The following is a 12,709-nucleotide window of genomic DNA, read 5'->3' on the forward strand; positions in this document are numbered from 1 at the left end:
ATATTGGAACTGTAACAATTAATACTAGTTGAGGATCTACCCTTGAATCATCATGTTTTTGATTTTTACATTGGTTTTAGTGAAACTTCTGTTTCTATGAGTGCTTAGCAGACGAGGGCCACGTCAGCTGGAAGTTGTAAATAATGCAACAAGGAGCCTGTTCTATATATTTATTATACTGACTTTTACTTTCAGCCTTTTAGGGTGTGTGTTTGTTTTCTGTAGAACAGATGCTCTGTAACATGACATCTGACTCCTGCGCAGACTTTTTTTAGTCTTATGCTAGCTGGTTATTTTGCTGGTCCTGTGGTATAGTTGACTCTTCCTGCATGTAGGAAAACCTAAAATTACTGATTACTGGACTCTCTAAAATGAACATCATCAGTGATATAATGAAAATCCCCAACCGTTTTCTAAGCATGTTGCCTTAGATGTTGTGATTCAGTGGTCTCTGTAATTAAGTATGACAAAATCTAAAAATAGTTGAAAGCTACTTTTGGTGAAGAATCAGCATTGAAGTTCCATAAGGAATGGATCACTCCATGACCATTCCAAATATTCCATTTTGTAGGAGACACTTACCTCTCTTTTTTTTTCCCATTAAAAAGAAGTTATGGTAATCAAACAATTTAACCAAATGTAGTTTTTAGATTTTTTTCAGGCTTGTCTCTTTAAAAAGCCATCTTTACTTGCCTGTAGTTGTGTCAATGATGCATTCAGTGTAGTGATAAGATTAAACAAGAATTCCATGAGCTGCAGCTGCATTTGTCTTGCAAGCAGCTTTCATGAAATCCCAGCTTGCTGATTAAGATAACTATCAGGTTAGCTGTAAATGATTGCTTCCTTGTATATCTGGGGCCCAAACCAAAGCCCATTGAAAATGAGTGCAAAGACTTTTATCAACTTCAGTGGGCTTTAGGTGTAACTTTGAATAAAGAGGAGTGATTAGGAGGATGTAAATGTTCAAAATATATTCAACGACTTATGTCGGATCTTATGAATTTAGATCAGATCCTTGATGACTTTGTAAATAGAAGGCTGAATTTAGCCCTCAAGACTTCTTATTTAGGATATCTTTCAACTACTATTTGTTCTAAATTGCATGGGAATACAAGGTACTAGCAACAGGCTAGTAATGATTTTAATAGGTTAGCAATGATCAATTGCATGCGTCAGACTGGCGACTGACAGCTTTGTCATCCATACTTATTCAAAACCTTGTACAAAATATACTATTTAAGGCTGATCAAAAATAAATACTTTGGGGAAATTTAGTTGGGAGTGGCTGGTAAACAGTATAATGAGGTATTTTCGGTTTTTAACAAATCAAAATATGGGATTTTAAAAGTACCTTTTAAAATACAGATGGTGTTTTTCAAAAGTGACCATTGGGAATTGGGTAGGTAGGCATATGTGAAAATCCTGAGGCATTAATCTGTATCTTTAAAATTCCAGCCTTAAGTGTCTAATAGCCATAAATAAATTAATATAATGGATACAATTTGATGCAAGTATGAGTGGTTAGAGTGAATACTACTTTAAAGATCAGGAGCTTCATCCCTTATTTAGACGAGGCTCCTGTGGACTTCAATGAGAATGGAATATGCAAAACTTCACAACTTTAATCCATATTTAGACAGCTAAGAAAACTGGATTAGGGTTGTTCAGTTTTGCCTGGTTTGACTTCCAGAGATGCTGACTACCAGCTACTCTCATTTGAATCAATGAATGAATTCACCTGAGGACCAGCATTCAGTTACAGGGAAGTAGAACAGACTGCACTGTTGCAGTGAAAACTGCTTCTCAAGAATTTGCTTTATAAAGTAATTTCTCCCTCTCTGATTTTTATAGTAAATTAGCTAAGAAACTGGGAAAATAAGGAAAAGTTAATACAGGAGAAACAAACAAATAGTGAGACAGTTGGAGAATTATTTCCTACTTAAAATGACAGTTTTTGAAGAAGCCACTGAACTTATAAATAGCTGAAAAAAGCAAATACAAGGAAGAGTTAAGTACTTGAGCTGATCCATGAAATTAAGCAGTAGTTGGAACAGTTAAGCGAAGCACAGAAGCGAATGAATGCTGCAATACGGACAGGAGGATTCTAATGATAAGTATTCTTTGGATTATGGAACAGTGTCATGTGATAAAGAAGAATCCTTAATGCCAGTCATTAAAACTGGAATGGAATAATAGAGAACAATCCTGCATAGCATTAGAAATCCAACTGGTAGGGCCCTGACTTTTGTAAAGTCTCATGCAAATTCTTAATTTTTTACATTGATTTCAGTGAGACTACTCTGTGGAAAGTTAAATGCATATATATTTATACTATTGTAGCTTAGGTTTACTTAAACTCTACTTTCTTTAATCTTTCTTGCACTCCTATTATCAGTGCTGGTTCCCTTAAAATCAGATGGCTAATTACAGGCTGAAAGTAGAAGATTGGTATTTCTTTCAAGGAAAATACAACTTGCAACTGACAAGCAGTATGTTCTAATTTTGAAATCGCATAAGGGAAATAGAGACTTCCCTATTATGATCATTATTATTTTTTAAAAAATTACTGTAAACTAAAAATATCACTAAGTGTGCGTGTTGAAACCACAAAGTGACTTCAAAAATTCAAATAAGCTCATTTAGATGTCATCAAAAGATGAACTACGTTCATTATCAGCCAATGAATTTAAAACTAGAAACACAATTCTTTCTGTCTTTTTATACATTCCTGCCCCCCAGTATTACCAGTCTAAATGTACAGGGGGAAAAAAAGTAATTATACCCTGGCGCATATTTCAGAAACTGAGGGGAGGAGGGGGAACCTGCAAAGCCAGGTACAGGTGTTCAAAAATATCGATTTCACCTCGGGTTTGGGGTTTCTTTTGTTTTTTGCGATATTCTGGAAGCAACCTAGGTTGGATTGGTAATAAACAGAACACGCATCTACCCTTAGTGAGGGTGGAAGAGACTTGAAGTTGCTTGCACTAGCCAAGGCCTGCAGGTTGGGGCTGCTTTTACATGCCTCCCAGCCGGCCCCATGGACTCCCTGGGCTGCCAAAGACTGCTGAGTGCCAAGGGCTACCCCTGACTGGCTGCAGGGCACATGCAAACACATCCCCAACCTCCTTCCACATCACTATGGACCCTCCCCTACACCCACCCCTAGGATTTCAGAAAAGCCCCAGAGAACACTCTTCATTATGAATGCTCAGTGCCACTCCCATCCTCCCTCTTCCCTAGTTCTCTGTGACCCTGTAACTGTGGACTAACAAAGCCTTGCAGCACCCCAGATGTCCATGGCCTGGGTACCTGCCAGGAGGTCACAGGGCTGCCTCTGTGCAGGCTCAGTTCTGATGTTCTGCCCCCAGCTACTCCAACCCACCAGAGGCTCCTGCTTGGGGTCTGAATGGCAGGGTGCCTGGCTCTGGCCACTGAGATGTTGTGTGCAGGAGCCAGGGTCAGGCTCTGTGGGGATGTGCCTGAGCATGGTGGTTCTCCTGGGTTCAATGACGGGTGTGTGTACATTGTGGGGTGCCTTGTGACAGGGTGCAGTGGCATGGCCCATAGACACAGGTGCCCAGGTCCCAGGACTTGTGCAGGGAATAAAGATGCCTCCCTTTCTCCATCCCCTGCTACTTACCTGCAATTTAATGATAGCCAGAGATGGGGCTGAGGAGAGGGGATTTGCTGGCTAGGCTCTGGGAGAGCTCAGGAGCGGGGTCTGTGGAGCTGTGCCTGAACATGGGGCTGTGGAGTTCCCTTGCTGGGTGTGCAGGAGCCAGGGTCCCAGGGTTTTTAAGTATCTCATGGGATTGTGCCCATGCCTCCCTGTGAGGGGGGTGGGGGGGCGGGACTCTGGGACGCCAGAGGACAGCAATCTGACTTGAATCAGTAGGGGACCTGGTACAGAAGTTTGATTCACTAGTCTAACCTAAATAGCACATCAAAATCAGCTTCTGCCATTTGTAGCCCGGTCTGTGTGTGCCAAACTTCTGAGTATAAATCAATTCCTCCCCCAGTCACTTAGACCAGTTTGTGTGTAATGTCTGTACCTGGCCTATGACTCACTCCAGACTCGTGAAGTGGCCTATGAATCTAAAATGGGTCTTTAAGTGTCTCAGTCCGAGGCTGTCATTCTCAAAACTACCACCCAATCCTATATCTGCCTAAAGTCTCTAGATCCCCAAGTTTCACTAGCAAAATTCCCTAGGTATCTAAAATTCTTCTTCTGTCTTATGCTTCAGAACTCTCTTAATTTTTTCATGGCTGGCTTGGCTAAATCCAATGAGAATCCTTAAGCATGTACCATCTTCCCTATGGGCCCTATGAGTAGGCATGTTTAGTGCCAACCAGCTAGAATAAGGTCCCCACAAAACACAGCAGTCAGACTCTTTAGATTTAAAAAAAAAAAGCTGGGAGAGGAGAAATGGTGTTTTCCTTTCATACAATAGGTTAGTAGCTAAGTGTAGATGTGATTGGTAGACAGCTGCAGAAGAAGTGCCATGAACAATACTGAGATTATTTACATGGCCTTCATTGACCTGACTAGGGCCTTTGAGTCGATCAATGAAGAGGCCCTATGAAGATACTGCTGAAATTTGGATGCCTGCCAAAATCTATTACCATCATCATACTTCTTCAAAATGACATGATGGCAACCGAAGCAAAGGTTTGCAAATGGATCCCTTCACTATTAGAATTGGAGTTGAGTAAGGATATGTGATTGTACCAACAACCTTTTCCATCTAGATCACAGCTATTCTGCATCTCACTGCAGTATCACATGGACAGGAATCGCTTTAACATTAATAGGTTAACTTCCAAATCAAACACTTCCATTGCTGTGTTGTGTTTTTTTTCCAATATGCTTATGACTGTGTCATGTTTGCCCACTCAGCTGAAAAGCTCCTGGTCACTACTTCTGTGAAGTATATGAAATGCTTGCACTTCCTATCAACTTCATGTAAATGAAGATACTTTATCAACCCACCCTAAACCAAACCTTTGCTCATCCACAGATTACAATTAAAGGACAGTCTCTGAAGAATGTTGGCCATTTCCCTTACCTGGATAGCCACCTTTCCCAAAAATTAAACATAAATGACAATATTTAACAATGGATAAAATCTACCAGAGTTGCCTGTGGACATTTCCAAAATCATATCTCTGATGATCATACCAAACTTCTTGTCTACCAAGTTTTGTATGGATGCGAAGCTTGGATGACATATCAGAAACACTGCCTTAAAGATCTGGAACATTGACATCACTAATGTCTTCAGAAAATCACTCATAGCAATTAGAAGGACAGAAGAATGAATGCCAGCATTCTAGCTTAAAGCAAACATCACCAGTATTGAACCCAAGTTTATGTAGCACCAGCTATCCACCAGGATACCTGAGTACTAACTCCCAAAACAGGTCATCCACTCCTAGCTCACCAATGGTCACTGTTCTAGAGGTGGTCAAAGGAAGAGATACAAGAACATGTTGAAGGCAAATCTGAAAAAATGCGATATTAACGTCAATACACAGAAGACTTGAGCATTGAATTTTCTCCAGCGATGCCATGATGGCATCAATCATTTTGAGCGAACTTGGCCAATTGTGAAAGCAGATAGACAAGGGAGACAAAGGGAAAGACCTGTGACTTGACAACACCAGAATCCACTCCTTTCCCCTGGAACTGTTTGCTATGTCTGCAGTCAAACATGTGGACCTCAGATTGACCTCTTCATCATGTTTGGACTCTGATTTCTCGGTTTACTGGAAGACTGTCATCCTAATACTGAGGGACTGCCAATGATGATAGTGGTTAGAGCACTAATGTGGGAGGGGAGAGACCTGGGTTTAGGTGCCTGCTGTAAGTGCTGTTTATGTATTTATCCCATTTGTGTTTAGTTCTGCCCAGCTGTGTCCCTAATCAATAGACTAGAGAGTTATGCTCATTCTTGCTTTTGCTTTCTGGCCCAACGAATCATATTTTCTGCATCATGGACCAGCTTCATCAGGAGGGCATGGGTGCTTCTATGTCAAAATACGATACAGACTTGATGGCTGGAGCCCTTCCCATGGAGGTGGGAGGTATGGGTTTGAACACCCGCAGAAAGGGGAGAGAATTGAACTTTGATTTCCCACATTGTGGTGGTTCCTGGATGAAATTTACTACTGCCACCACCAACACAGTCTGTTTAAAAAAAACAAAAAACAACCCCCCCCCTCCCAAACCTTGAGTTTCTGAAAGGAGTGACTTAGGAACCTAAGCTTTATGAAGAATTGTGAATCATGACTCCATGTGGGAAACAGAGCCCTTCCTGCTGCCCAGGGTTAGATGCTTAAGTGCCAGACACAAAAAAGGTATAAAATGCCTCCCTGTCTTCTGCATTTCTTGTTGGCTAGCTTAGACATCAAGGAGGTAGAGAGTCTTTTTCATTTCAGCCTTGGCTATAGCCTGGCAGCTGAGGCACTTCTTGGGAGCTGAGAGATATAGTATCAAACTTCTCAAGGCTGAGAAGGGCATTTAACCTAGATTTCCAACTTTCTGAGATCTGTAGGAAGGGTGGGGGGAGGTCAGTGCTTTGTCCACTAGGCTCCTTTGAAGGATGGAAACAATGACACCATCACCACTTAAAGTGGCTACTTCTGCATTTTATGTAGAGCACAATCTTGTCAGGGTGTTAAGGGTGCTCTGAGGATATTTTTTTGGATCAAAACCTTCAGGCAAATGTCTTAATCCTGAGTATGCTTAGGTATGATTTGGGTGCCGAGTTGCTCAGCCTTATAAAAACTATAAATTACAAATATAGACAAATTTATGGATGATTTAATAACTTCTAATACTGCAGCTCCAATAAGACTTATTGTTTAATAAGACTTATAAGTTTAATAAGACTTATGGTTATGATTTAGTTGCGAACACAGAAACAGGTTGTAATTCTATAATACAAATATTTGGCATTCTCAAAGTAGGATAAAGGTTTAACAGGAAACAAAATCAGAGGAGAACAAAAGCTTTGGATTTTGTGAATTTCTGGATGCTGGGAGGAACAAGAGTGTTTTAAGCAGTGAACCAAATGCAGATGTCGAACATTGCAGACACAGGAGAAAAGGAATAAGACTGATTGGCTAAGAACAGTGTGAGTTGAAGATGGACCAAAATATTGGAGGATGTTGGCAATGCCACAGGGCTTCTTTCTAGAGAAGCTCAGGAAATTGTGGGGGGGGGGGAGAGAGAGAGATGGAAAGAGGGGAGGTGAATGAGAGGGCAAGAAAGGACACTTTTAAAGTGTGAACATGCAGGAATGGAAACCACGGAAATAAGGAGAAGGTAAACTTTAGATTTGGCAAAACAATAGGGCAATGGATAAAGGGAGGGGGGGGCAAAGTTTAAATGAGTGTCTATACAAGGGATTTACTTCTTAATTTTATTCAAAATCTACATGACTTAATTCCTTAGTGTGAAGTGATGTTTATGCTCCTGTTGAAAAGCAGCAGTAAATGCATCTCACGGTGGGTTATATCATGTTAATATTCATGTGGTCATGTCCAGGGGCAGATTTAGAGGGGGCACAGTAGCACCCACCTTTCAGACCATGCCAAGGACTTTTTTCTAGGTCCTATTAAGAATTCCCGCCCCCCTCCTTCCCCTGCATGCTCAAGGAAGGGCATGTCCCTTCCTTTTCTATTCCCCACCTCTCCCACCTGCCATTATGCCTACTGTATCTGACTTGGGGACATGGGGAATTCTAGACCTGCTCCTGCCCAACTTCAGCTGGTATGGATAAGGAGCTGAGCAGCAGTGGCATTGGGAGGGTTCCTCTTTCCTGCCCAGTCCCTCTGGGTGTTCCTGCCAATCCAGAAGCAGGCTCAGGGAGGGGGAACCCACATACACTTCCTGCAGCTGTCCCTGGCTGAGCCCAGCTCCCCATGCGGCACAGCCCCAGTTGAAGTGGATCAGGAGTGGCTCTTGAGCTTCCTCCCACTCCTGGGGCAGTCGAGGACCATAGTAATGGTAGGCTCAGAAGAGGGGAAATGGAAGAGGAGGTGACATGCTGTGCATGAAGGAGGAGGGGAGGGAAATTCTTACCTGATTCAGGGCCTTAAAAATGAATCCTCAGCTACAGCTCCCATAGCAGTGTCTACTTACCCTAACAGGGGAGAGGAGGGATTGGTTGGGAGTGGGGGTCCTTGCAGCACTATTTGCTGTATCCACACTCCCCTTACAAAATCCTGGATCTGCCCACAGTTATCTCTACTACAAACTATTTGATAGTCTTCCAGCTGCTTTCCTACATTACTTAGTCTCCAGTGGATTGGCTGTTCTTTTCACTTATATTCTGAACTGTTGAGATTATGGTGACCAGCTGTTTAAATGTAAGCAAGCAAATAGGTTCCATCCATTTGTGTCTTCATGTTCCAGGGATGAGCTTCCTAATTTTGTTCTAGCCTTATGCCCAGCCAATTCACCATGTGTCCAAATGGAGCCAAGAAGGATTACCATACAATGCCCTACAGTGTTGCAAAATAATCCCAAATACATGAAAATGACTTACAAGACGGTGAAAGGCAAAAAATAGGTTTCTAGAAGGGCGCGAGTGACCTGTATATATTATGAGCAAGACAGTATTCTGGCACAGGGCATTGAGCTTTGTTCCACACTTCATCTCAAACACAGTGGCTGAGTCCTAGATGCTCAGGATTGTGCAGCCAATGACTCCATACTTAAATATGGGCCTGACAGCTAGGACCTCTTTGATCTGACCAAAATCCATCTAGAAACAGACACCCAGGCTCCTATATGCCTATGCCTGTTGTTAACCATACTTTTGTCCCTGAAAGCATTCATCATGCCAGCAGCATGGCAAAGGAAACTAGTAAGAATCATTATTTTTGCTTTTATTAGACATCATTGGTATTGTATTCTGTGACTTGCATCTTGTATATGTCTTTATTTTTGGAACTGAATGTTTGAAATTGTGGGTAGATGTGAGCTAGTAAACTTTCTGAGAAAAACTCTACCTCCTTCCAAGTTAACCTGTCTGCATGCCCAAATAGCACTGCATAGCAGTTGATGATAATAATAATGCAATAGCCAGCTTTGCAACAAGAAACCTGCCAGCTACAGCTAGTCTCCATCTCCTTTCCTGGATCCCTCTTGTCTGCCCAGCTGAGCCATTTCCAACCCCTCAACCTCCCTGCCTAACTGGTGACCACACCACTTTCTGCTTCTGTCCCTCACAGGCCATGCTCTGCCTACTATTTCCTGTATTCAAGTGCTAACCATACCAGGAAAAAAGAATACTTTACCCTAGAATATGGTCATTGGGAAAAGTGTTGTGTAGCTGTATTTTGGAGTATCATGTATATTTCAATTGTTACGAATCAACCAATAAATTAATTCAGTTCAGCAATGAAAACAATTTTTTTTTTAGTACAAATGTTAGCAAGGACCTTTTTCTCAGTACAAAACTAGTATAGAAACTAGTTGCAGCAGTAAACAAACTACTGGTAGGAAACTCATACACTGTGCACCACTAGTAAGAAAGTATCAATATTATTAGGAAGAAAATTGTTAGAAAGAGCTTTTTGACTATGAGAGTAGCCAAGCACTGGAACAGGTTACCTAGAAAAGCTGTGGAATCTTAATTCCTGCATATTTTCAAGACCAAGTTGGACAAAGACTTTCGTTGGATGATTTAGTTGGGATGATCCTGCCCTGACCAGGGATCTGGACTAAGTGACCTCGTGAGGTCCCTTCTCACCCTACTTTCCTGTGACTTTTTTTTAACTTCCGTTGTTTGTAAATGATTGCAAAAATGGCCCCAAATAGCAAATCTGAGCATGCCCATGAGGGGAGGGGCATTAAAAGGAATGATAAGTATAGGAAATGCTCTAACAGGGCTCTCATGTTACACAGCAGGACTTTTCCTTTTTTCTTGAAAAGGCTGCCATATCTCAGCCACAAAGAACATAAAGAAGAGCCATTTTGGTGAATAAGAGCAATGTACATGTTGATAATTTCTTAGATGCTTCAGAAATGGGTGTGTTTTAGGATTCTGCGAAATTTCGCCACCAGTTTTGTTTCAACGCTGTTTTGAAGTTGAAATACCAAAATTGAAATGAAACAGATATTGTCTAAGCAGTCCTGAAATGAAATGAGGCAAGTCGAACCATTTCACCATTTCAATGCTGTTTTGACGTTCGCCCATAGGCTAAAACGGCTTATAACTTTGTTATTTCTGGCCAGATTTGGATAAATCTTGCAGAAATAGTAGCCCGTTCTGAGGGAATAAAGCATGCCAAGTTTCAAGAAAATAGGTGCTGGGGGTTTGGAGAAACTGCACCCCAAAATCTTGAGAGCCAAACTTGTGTCGTGTATGTGTTAAGCCACAGCAGGGTCAAAACTACAGGAATGCTAGCCCCTACTGAGGCCACAAAGCCTGCCACGTTTCAAGGAGATAAGTGTAAGGGTTTGGGGGGAACTGCACTTCAAGCTGCGGACAAGCAAAAGCAAAGGCAAAAGGTGACCCTGTGTGTGTTAAGGCGCAGCACAGTTAAAGCTGCAGGCCTGCTAGCCCCTGCTGCGGCCAAGAAGCCTGCCAGCTGTCAAGGAGATGGGTGTAGGAGGTGCTGTGGCCTTGCACCCTTACCTGCTGCCAGACAAAACTCATGACATGGATGCTTGTGCAACTGTCTGTCTGTCTGTCTTGGGGCAGTTGATCATCTGTATTGATTTATCTTCTCGCCTCAGTCATGGTTTTGTAGGTGTTAATCCATGCTCATTAAATCGTTATGTAGTAGCTAGTACTGTATATTGAGCTGGTCCCTGACTGAATCATGATTAATTGGTAACTGCTAACACAATAGCTTAGCAGCCAGGCCTGCAATAGCGTGTTCTCTACTGTACCGTAGAGCAGAGACATCCTTCAAATGTTCTTAAAATCTACACTTTGGGAATGTTTTGTTTTTTATCTCTCTCCATCTCTCTTTATCTATAAATACATTTTTATATAAAATAAAACATTGCCAAAGTGTAGACTTTAAGAACAACACCAAAATCATGAGAGTTAGCAACGCAGTTTGCAGGTTGGGGTAAGCTTGGGGCTAGAAGAGTAATCAACAGCATTTGCACATCTGTAGGCAATGCTAACATTTGAAGGATATGTCCCTGCTCCATGTTGAAAGAGCCAAGTTTTTCACATTCCCGAAGCACAGACTTTCAGAACAATGTCAAAAATCATGAGAGGTGGCAACACTGTATAAATGTGAAATGCAGTGCAACAGAAGATCTGAGTTGTGTCATATGCTGTCAGCCAGCCGTGCACTGGTAGCAAGCTGAGTGAGCCAGAAAGGAGTCTTGTATTATGATTCCAAAGCTCATGGGAGAAAAGGTAGAAAAAGATTGACCATTTCCAAATTCTCTCTAGAGCGCCCTTCAGATGACATCTCAAAATTGTTGGGTGAAAAATCTTTGTTGGAATGGAAACTGAACAATTCATAGATGTAGGGTCAGAAGGGACCTTGCAGATCTTCTAGTCCGATCTCCTGCCCTGGGCAGGAGAGAACTGGGCTCAAATGACCCAGCTAGGTAATCGTCAAGCTTCCTCTTAAAGACCCCCAAGGTAGAAGCCAGCACTACTTCCCTAGCTGCCCTAGGTCCCTAGGTCCTAGCTGCCCTGACTGTGAAGTAGTACCTTCTAATGTCTAGTCTGAACCTACTCTCTAACAACTTATGGCTGTTATTCCTTGTTACTCTGGGAGGCGCTTGGGGGAACAAGTTCTCTCCCATTCCCTGCTGGCCCCCCTAGTAAGTTTATCGATGGCCACCAGGTCACCGCTCAGCCTTCTCTTGTGAAGGCTGAACAGGTTAAGGTCCTGTAGCCTCTCCTCATATGGTCTGCCCTGCTGTCCCCAGATCTTGCGAATGGGCCTTCTTTGGGCCCTCTCAATGCTGTCCACATCCCTCCTGAGGTGCGGCGCCCAGAACTGGACACAGTACTCCAATTGTGGCCTGACCAGTGTTGCATAGAGGAGGAGGGTCACCTCCTTGGCCCTGCTTGTGTTACATCTGTGGATGCACGGCTAGGTGCGGTTAGCCCTACTGACCGTGTCCTCGCACTGGTGGCCTATGTTCATCTTGGAATCAATAATGACTCCAAGATCTCTTTCTGCCACTGTGTTTTCAAGAAGAAGAGAGTTCCCCAGCCTGTAGGTATGCTGCTGGTTCTTACTGCCCAAGTGCAGCGCCCTACACTTGTCACTATTAGAGCTCATCCTATTCTCATTTGCCCACCCCTGTAACCTGTCCAGGTCCAGCTGTATCCTGTCCCTCCCTTCTAGTGTGCCCACTTCACTCCAAATCTTGGTGTTGTCCACAAGTTAAGCAGGGTGCTGTTCACCCCCTCGTCCACGTTGCTAATAAAGAAACCGAACAGTGTGGGCCCAAGGACCGAGCCCTGGGGAACTACACTACTCACATCCCTCCAGATCAAGTATGACCCATCTACCATCACTCTGAGTGCAGCCCCTCAGACAATTTGCTATCCATCTGACTGTGTAAGCATCAATGCTACAGTCACCTAGCTTTTTAATGAAAATGGAGTGGGAGACAGTGTCACAATGAACAATACTGCTTGTAACTTTTTTTTCTTACTTTGTAAGCAAGAACACCACTGAGGTGTTCAGATTCTAACTGAGAAACATTAGACAA

The sequence above is a fragment of the Crocodylus siamensis genome, chromosome 2 (assembly GCF_052110815.1).
Source record: "Crocodylus siamensis isolate JL-2025a chromosome 2, ASM5211081v1, whole genome shotgun sequence".
Taxonomy (NCBI): Eukaryota; Metazoa; Chordata; order Crocodylia; family Crocodylidae; genus Crocodylus; species Crocodylus siamensis.